Genomic DNA, 9,478 nt, shown 5'->3' on the forward strand with positions numbered 1-9,478 from the left:
GGTTAAATTGTAAAAGATGAAAAGCTTTAGGTTAAAAGTAAAAAACAAAGGGTCTAAATTACAAAAGAGTAAAAGTTTTGGGTTAGAAATGAAAAAGAAAAAAAAACACGATATATTTATATTAATAAAGTAAACTCTAGTTAATGGTTAAATACTTATTTATTATTATCTGCATAATACACGATATGGTTTCAAATTATTTATTATTCTTTTATTAGTTTAACATTTATGAATTAATCATTTTCATATTAGTTTAAGATATATTAATAATTTATTAGATATTAGATTTAGTCACATTTCTATCCAAGTTGGTGCTTCTAGGGTCTCCGGTCCATTCTTTTTTGCGCTGCAGAATTGGAGAAGGGGTGGAGGCTCGGTTTTGGCTTGATTCTTGGCTCGGAACTTCCTTACTCAAAGATCGGTGGCCTAAATTATTTTTGTTAGATCAAAATAAAAATTGCAAAGTTTGTGAAAGAATAGCTTCAGGATCTAAAGGAAGTCGTCTAATGCCAAATTGGATTAGATGGCCGAGCATGGTAGAGGAGCTTTCAGAAATACAAGATGTGGAATATATGCTACAAAATTTTCTTTTTTCAGGTGCTGCTGATCGATGGTATTGGAGAGATGGTCTGAATGATTGCTACACGGTCGCTCACACAATGGAAACGATTAGAAGGATCCGAGACATCCCCCGTTCTCACGACATGCGGTGGGAATCCTGGATTCCACTCAAGGTTAACTTACTTGTTTGGAGAGCCGAAATGGAGAGGATACCAACCAGAAGTGCCCTTATGCGAAGAAGGATTGACATACAAGACACCAGCTGCGTTCTTTGTGGAGTCGATGGGGAAGACGCTAATCATTTATTTTCGCTTTGCTTTGTTAGTTGTGGAGTGTGGTCGCATATTGCAGGCTGGTGCAAGCTCCAGCCATGTCTCATTTCAGAATTCAAAAACATTCTGTTGATTCACGAGCAGATCATAGGTTCGAAGTGGGCAAAAAAGATAGTTCGGGGCATAAGTATGGTGACGTGTTGAGCAGTTTGGAAGGCTAGGAATGCGAAGATCTTTGAAGGGGTTACTCCTAATATTGGTGATATTGTGGCAACTATTAAATCTCTTTCGTTTTTGTGGTTGAAACAGAGATCAAAGTTTAAGTTGACTAGGTGGAATGATTGGGTCAAATACCCTCTGTACATGATGTAACTGGCTTGTTCTTTTGGCGGTCCTTGTTTTGAGGATCTGTCCTATTTTAATGAAATATACTGTTAAAAAAAAGATAAAGATAAGTGATATCTATATACTGGTTATTAATATTAAAAGAAATATATTAATAAATATAAATAAAATTTATGAGGTTGAATGAGAGAATGCCATATGACATTATTTGTAGTCTTTTATTAATATTTAGATAAAAAAGATTAAAATTAAACAAAAAAAAAACAAAAGCTTTCTATAACTACTTACTACTTTTTTAGAACGAACCAAATTCTTTAATCACAAATTAGATATGGACTCATTGTATCAAAATACAAGTCGTATTCAATGTGGTTATTTCCCACAAACCAAATCCTACTTCTAATAAACAATTCCAATTATTATCACGTGACACTTTTGTTACCCACGCACTAAAAACGGAAACACAGGGACAGGACGAAACATTCATACAAGAGAATATACCAAAAATGCATCTCAATCAAATGCGCAACATGCGTTGACACTTTAGTCAAATGTAAAGTAAACAAAACATGTGCAACATACATCTGAAAACAAGGATCCAAACAACTCAAATTAACAAATGTCGCGAACAAAGGTAAATGTTCATACAAATAGTTTCTTAAAATGCAGGTAACAACTAAGTCGAGTCCTACTAAACTTCATTGATTGTTACATGAAAAGTATGTCGAGAAAGTGTCAATTAAAAATAGTTGATGTTAATATATATATAACATTCAAAAAAATTCGGGCCCTATTTCGATTAGGGCCCATAAAGGTCGTCCACTCAACACTTGCTCTGGACTGGGCCTGCATTTTACTTTATCCATGTAATACCTATTAACCAATGCACTAACAATTTTCATGGATCTCATGAATCGGGTATATAAACCATATTTGGACAAATATGTGATCGTATTTATTGTTTTATTTTGAAAGAGGGCTATTCATTCAAAACAGAAAAAGCCTTCCCAAGATGCTAAAGGTAATAATACAGGTATAGAAAAGAAAAAAGAATACAGAATACAGAAAGGTAATCGAAAAAATATTACATGAAACAACTGAATTTGCCCCATTCTTTCCAATCTAGATCCACTTTTCCAGCCCTTGCTTTCATCCATAAGAAAGAGAGTGCCTTGACGTCTCCGACTGCCCTTGATACATGTGTTGTCTTCTGATTAAAGATTAGGTTGTTTCGAATCCGCCATAGGGTCCAACATGTTGCTGCAGTGACAAGATATATCGCATTCTTTTTCTCTTTTGACGAACAGTATTGGCAGCCTAGCATCATTGAATAAAGCTATGATAGTGAAATGGATTGTGAAATTCAGAAACGAAACATCACACCTCTGGACGAAAGTTATTAAGGCAATACATGGTAGGAGACGTAGTTACCCTTCCATTCCATTGAGGAGTTCGTGTAACACCCCAAAAACGGGTTTGGTAATCAAACCACGTTAATAGTAAAAGACGGGTAAAATACCGTTAGTGGTGAAAGTTAATCCGGTAAATATTAGGATTTAAATAAATAAACTTGATGTTAACTAAAAGGAGGATAAATACTTTGGAAAAAAAACAAAGTATATAGAAGGCCCGAGTTAACGGGACTTAAAAATAAAACGGGTTATGACCTTCCCGAAACCACTAAGTAACTGGGAATATCAACCTAGTTAGTTAAATATGGTTAAAACAACAATGAAAACATGAGTTAGTTAAACCTTTATAAAACTTGAGAACTTGAGGAAAGCTGAGGGGCCAAACATGAAAAACTAGAAATTTGTTTTAATTAAATAAAACTTTACACCAAAACACACACACACACTAAGTGTATGTTCTGGTCGAAACTTCCAGAGGAGCCAGGAGCTCTCATCTTCAAACCCTAAATTGCTCAAATTGATCAAATTGAAAGGCCAAATCAGTCCCAAATCAAAATCCAAGTTCATATTAGTGATCACCTAAGTGAAAGGATCACAAGGTATGTTAAATTTTGTCTTTTGATTACATCTTGAAATTCTGATGAATGTTAGAAATCAAAATCTGAGCTTGATTGATTGATGCTTAGACAAAATTAGTAATGAAAACATGTCTAGGAGTAAACTCTAGTCAACAACTAGTTGAATTAGTGTTGAAATTATAAAGTTCATGATCACCCATTATGGGTGTTTGATGGGTTTTGTAGAAACATGATGAACACTAGAATCATGATGGTCAAACTAGTGTTATTTGAACTCTATGAAGTTAATCTTGACATTGAACCATGAATTTGATGATTATCTAGTAAAAGATGTTGAAATTGGCAAGATAGGTAGCCATAAGTTTGATTGTTAAATTTTATAAAAGAATGCTCACTAGGTGTTTGATATAATGCCTAAGAGAAAGCTAAATGTTGAAACTTCGAATAAAATAAGCATTTGAATAATATGGCAAATTATGTGAAATGTGAAGTGATAAAGGTTCTAAACATCATGTTGAATTAGACTTAATTGTGTAAATCATGTGATCAAAAGTAGTTAACTTTTGATAAGTTGAATTAATAAATAATGAGGTCGAACGGTAGTTTCGACATAGAAAATACGTAAGGTGGAATAGTCGTGATTATTAATGACTAATCTAACCACCTTTGAATGATGACGATAGTTTGACACTTAACGAGCAAGATGGAGGCTTGGGAAGAAACGGGTCAAACGAATCAAGAAGGAAAAGAAAAGCGTAGCTCGGATACGAGGTAAGTAAAACTTACACCCTTTTTGTAGGACACGTGTTTATTTTATAAACTATAAATGCGAATGATGTAATATCCGAAATAAGTGTTCCGACACGATTGATACAAGTCGGAACAAGTATAAATGATAAAAACCATGATTTATGGTAAATGGGGCAAATGGGTGAATTTGGAAATTTAAAACCATGCTTTTATTCTAATTTATGTAAATGTTTGGTCTTATAGTCCAAACGGGTCAAATGGTGATGATAACACCATTTGACAATATCGACTAACGTGGTTGTCAAGTCGTATGTTATCAGGAGCGAATAGCAATTTAGATAATTGTGACGCCATAGAATATTGGTTAATTAACGCGAGGTATAAAACGGGTCTATATGTTGACTCGAGCCAGGTACGCATATATATAGATTTATGGTTAAAAATGCAATGTTGGTCAAATACCTTAGCAAAAGGACCTATGTCGTAAAAGGAGGAAATAAGTTGACGAAAATGCCCTTGATAGGTAAATCGGGCAAACGACCCTTAGAAGTCGTTTAGATACTAGTATTATCATTGTGTAACTCTTAGACACATGTAAGAGTTGTAGGCATCAACCTTGGGGGTCAAATGCCTATGAACGGGTCAATCACGTAAAATGACTATCCTAAGGGTAAAAATTAGGATAGCGGTCCATTATGTTAAATCCACCACAAAAAAATAGTTGTGGTGGAATATAAGAGGCTATTTAAAAATGAGAATATGAAGTGTAGAAAGAGAAGAGAGAGTTTGATGCTTAAATGTACATAATTCGTTCTAAACGGGTCAAAAAGTGTCATAATTGAATTTCAAGCCGAGAGCTTGAAATCTAAAATTTTGAGAATTCAGATGTCGGGTCTTGACTCCATGAGATGGAGAATTAAATTACGAACGCGTAGGAAAAAGAATCGCGTAAAATGGACATCTAGATCAAAAGTTATGAAGCTTTGAAGTTAGAATTTCAACCGAAAATGGAGCTGGGCAAATGCAGCAGCAATTAAGCAACTTGCTGTCAAAAAAGGGGCTAGGTGTAGCGTCTAGCCCCTCCTGATTCCGAAAATTGTTTAATTTTTGTTGTTTGACCCATATGACTTGTTTAAACATGTTATTAACTATCAAAGCTAACTTTTATGTTGGTTTTGGTCATAGGTGAATGTCAGGGGATTCCCGGATGAAGATCTAGCCCAACGAAGAACCGAACACACGAGATTAAAGCTTCCGCACGGCGTTACGTCGTAACTTTTAAACGACGAACTCAATTACATTATGTTGTACTATTTTTTTTAAATTGTAAAAGTTTTAGTAAACTCGTATTGTCATACGTATGTGTAATCGTATAAACATGTATTTATACGAAACTTATATAAAATATTGTATAAAACAAGCAAGGGTATTACAGTTCGATAACAGGTGTGTGGAAAAACATTGTGCATTTAGGAAAGGGGTCGAATCTCAATATGTCAGATGTTCAGAATAGGTTGGAGGTGCAACTGGGCAGGGGAAACAAAACTTTTTTCTGGTTAGACAAGTGGGTCGGCAACTTCTCATTACGTGAACGATTTCCTAGCCTTTTTACTTTGGAAACTGAAAAGTACTGCATGGTTGAACAACGTTATTGTTTTATGCATGGGCAAATCTCGTGGTCATTGGGCGGTGGGTCTTCGGTCATTCAATCAGAGACAACAGAAGTTTGGAATGAGTGTGTTAAGCTGCTGGAAGATGTCAAGATAGATATGAAATCGGATACATGGTTTTGGAGACAAGAGGAGACCCGAGAAGTCTTCAAGGTGAATAATTTACGAACTGTGACAACCCTCACATTTACAGGTATCCGTACAATTAATTAATATTTAATTTGTGTCCAATGACTGTGCTTGATTTACAACTGTGATTAAATTGCTTTCTGATTTCTGTTACATACATACATATGCATCATATTTTATTCTGTCACTTTATTTATTACACACAAACATTAGTGACAAACTTGATGCACAAAGCACAGTTAGCACACTAAACGGATAACCCAGAGACATGCTGACAGTGCCAGCACCTAGACAGAAAATGTGTTTGAGGCGAGTATGAGCCAGAGATAGAATACTGCACTAGTAGGGAGTGTAGGGAAGTGAGGACCACAAAACTGCGTCACTAGGTGATAGTTATAGTGCCAGAAAATGCCTAAAACACACTTTAAATGCAGAATTCTGCACTTAATACACAAAATTCAGCATTTAATAATGCTAGTAAAGTGCAAAAACTTGACAAAATAGTCCTAGATACTTTCCAAAATGTTGGGAATTAAATGTGTCACTAAAAGTATTATAAAAGACACTTTATGGATTAATTTAGCACTTTAACAGACAACACCCAACCGAACAACCGGACTTTACCCGGAACACAAAAATATTGCCAAATACATTGTTTTTACTTTTCTGAGCTAGTTAGGGTCCCCGAACACCCTAACATATTATATAATTAACAACACATCATAACATACTAACTAAACATTTTAAATCTAACTAGAAGGTAACTAACACTTACAAACCAACCCCATGCCCCCCCCCCCTTCAACGGTTACATGGGGACACCCCCATGAATTCTTTCCATTATTTTATTGGTTAATGTTAGTGGTTAAAAGAACATAATACATGATGGTTAAACATGAACTTGGTTTATAAATAACCACAAGGGTTAACCCATTTCATTTCAGCACTCAAACACTTGCAAACTTCTCTCTTCCTTTCCCCTTGTGATCGGCCGCCACCATACCACCACCTTCAAGCTTCTTTCAAGCAATCTCCATACTCCCAAAGGTGCAAGAGACCCTACAAGTAAGCTTGGTGTGTTCAGAAGCTCAAGGACCGCTCTCATCTTCTTTTATCCATCACTTTTACACTCTAGAACTCCCCTAGCCTTGTGCTAGTAGTAAGTGCCCTAGATCTTCATATTCTTCATATTTTTGTTGGTTAATATTGAAAAGAATGGTGAAAGTATAAGAACTCTAAAGAACATAATCAAAGTCTTGAACAAAAACTAACAAAGTGATGTAGTATGGTTAAAGAAATGATGAAATCATGTTATTCTTATGTTGTTATGATTGTTGAATGTTGTTTGTTAGATAAAATGATATGGTTCATCACATGGACTTGCTAGATCATGTTTAAAGACATGAACTAGCAAGATGTGAAGGTTAAAGATGTGTAGGATGATGAAACCATCCACACATAAGCTATGAACTTGATTAAATACATGTTTTCTTGAAAAATAAAGACCAAAATGGGTTGTAATCTTGTAGATCTAAAGATCTATGAGTGGTTTTTCGAAAGAACCAAGTGAAAGGTATAAGTTTTGTTAAAAACTTGGATCTTACATGAACTAATCACATTTTTAGTGGATAAACAAGTGTAGGAACACTTGTGTAAAAAGAAAATTTCACGAAGAAATATTTTTAGAAAATATGACTAGAAGTTGTGAAAATACAAACTCTTTAAAAATAAAGTTTTTAAAGAACCAATCACATTTTTAAAGCTAACAAGACTTACTAAGTATGCTAGTAAGTTACTACATGTTTTTTTTTATAAATTTTTCAAGTTCATAAGTTTATAGTTCATGCTTATTTTTGTCAAGATTGGTGATTAGAGATTGTATATTGTTGATTGTTAATTGTTTGAATGATTTTACAAAAGAAAATGATATGCTAGTAAGCATGGACGCCTCAATTTATAAAGGAAACTCTGTCGAAATTTTTCTAGAATTTCAACACTTAGAAATATTTTTCTAACAAGTGTTACAAATATATATTTTTAACTTGGTTTTCCGAAATAAACTTCGCCATGATTTTCATTACAAAAATACTAAGTGGCGGAGCTTGATTTTCGTAAATAAAGTTTGATAAATATATATTTAGAATATATATTTTATACTAAAACGCTTGTGTGATTATTTGTTTATTATGTGAACTAGATGTATTATTTTTAGGATAAAATAATATAACTATAATATACCATGAAATTATGACTCCAAAAATAATACCAAAATTCTTACAAACTAGATATTTAAGTTACGCGTTTATTATTACAACGCGAACGCTAAAAACGTAACTTATGTATATTTCAGAGAAATACTCTTATACGTATATTTTGGTAAAGTATTATTTTGGAAAGTTTATGAAGTAAAATATAATATTTTTGGGAATAATATGTATATTTTGGAATTACGATGTTTTAGACAAGTAAATTAAATATATTTTTCTAAGTGAGACTTAAAATATACTTTTCGGAATTACAAGTGTGCATGTAAAAATACCTCCATCCTTGGGAAGGAAATACACTTATAAAATACTTAAGAAGTGTGAATACGAAATAGTTGCCTAACTATTTTTCCTAAAAACACTAAAATCCTAAGCCAAGGCACAGCCCGTCCGTCTAATAGGCATTAGTACGTGTAGGTCGTCGCGTAGCAGACCGAGTTGGGATTGACGACTATTTCAGGAGACGCGCTTCTGTGAGTTCATGTCCCCCTTTTCTCTTTACTGTTTTCAGTTTTATACTTCGGGGATGAAATACATGCGATAAATATTACAAAATTTATTTACATGGTATGGTTAGCGTAGGGAGGGTTTATACTACTAGATCATGTGAGGGGTGGGTACAACACTTGAGGCCATTAATCCTCGTTGTTAGGACCGAGGGACACAAGAGTGATAGATCTATTTGGGTGTAGCGAGCCCACACCCGTGAGGCCGGGGCGGCCCATAGAGGTGACTGTGTCTTATCGCCGAAGCCCGGTAACAAATTTGCTAGGTTTGAGTTTCCCTACACTTTCTCACACATACTAGTGGCTTTGCAACCCATTGGTGATCTCTTTTTCCTTATTGCTACATACCAGGGACTTTTATTTATACATGAAAGGTTTATACATACTCACTTTTACATGAACTCGCTCAACTTTTTGTTGATTTTTCAAACTACATGTATTTCAGGAAATTAGTGGATCTGGCAAGGTATGCAATCACGTCAAGCTGCGTAGGAATAATGATGTCATCCAGGTTTAGGAAGTGTGACCCTTGCCTGGACGGGTTACAAGTCTTAAACCGTATTTCTAGTCAAGTCTTTTGTTGTCATGTGAACATGTTTTTAATTATGTCATGGTTGTAATTGGTTTTATGTGTCGACTTTTGAAACAATGTTGTCATGGTAACTTTTCAAACTTTATGAATGGATGATCATCATGTGTTTTAAATTTCATATAGCATTGTTGTGATTGTGCTATGATATTAAGAAGTCACACCAAATAAACCCACGCTTCCACAAAAGCCAGGGTGTGACAGCTTAGTATCAGAGCATCGATCATAGCGAACTAGGATTCTTTCTCGAGTCTAGACTATGATCACTAGGGCTCTCATGAAAACATTTTTACATTGCATACACTAAAACGTCCAGATCCAGAGTATAAAACATTTTTACCAATAAAAGGCACAAAACACTTTTTTTTTTCAAAAATTTATGGTTCAGTCTTAGAGACTGAG

General features: G+C 34.5%; 1 long non-coding RNA gene across 1 annotated transcript; it reads left to right on the forward strand.

Annotated features, from left to right (window-relative positions):
• Window positions 1–3,057: 3,057 nt before the first annotated feature.
• On the forward strand, window positions 3,058–5,338 carry LOC110871265. Its single transcript, XR_002553605.1, has 3 exons — window positions 3,058–3,189; window positions 3,852–3,939; window positions 5,104–5,338. It is a non-coding gene; the product is annotated as an uncharacterized LOC110871265 (long non-coding RNA).
• Window positions 5,339–9,478: the final 4,140 nt, after the last annotated feature.

This window comes from Helianthus annuus, chromosome 8 (assembly GCF_002127325.2).
Source record: "Helianthus annuus cultivar XRQ/B chromosome 8, HanXRQr2.0-SUNRISE, whole genome shotgun sequence".
Taxonomy (NCBI): Eukaryota; Viridiplantae; Streptophyta; class Magnoliopsida; order Asterales; family Asteraceae; genus Helianthus; species Helianthus annuus.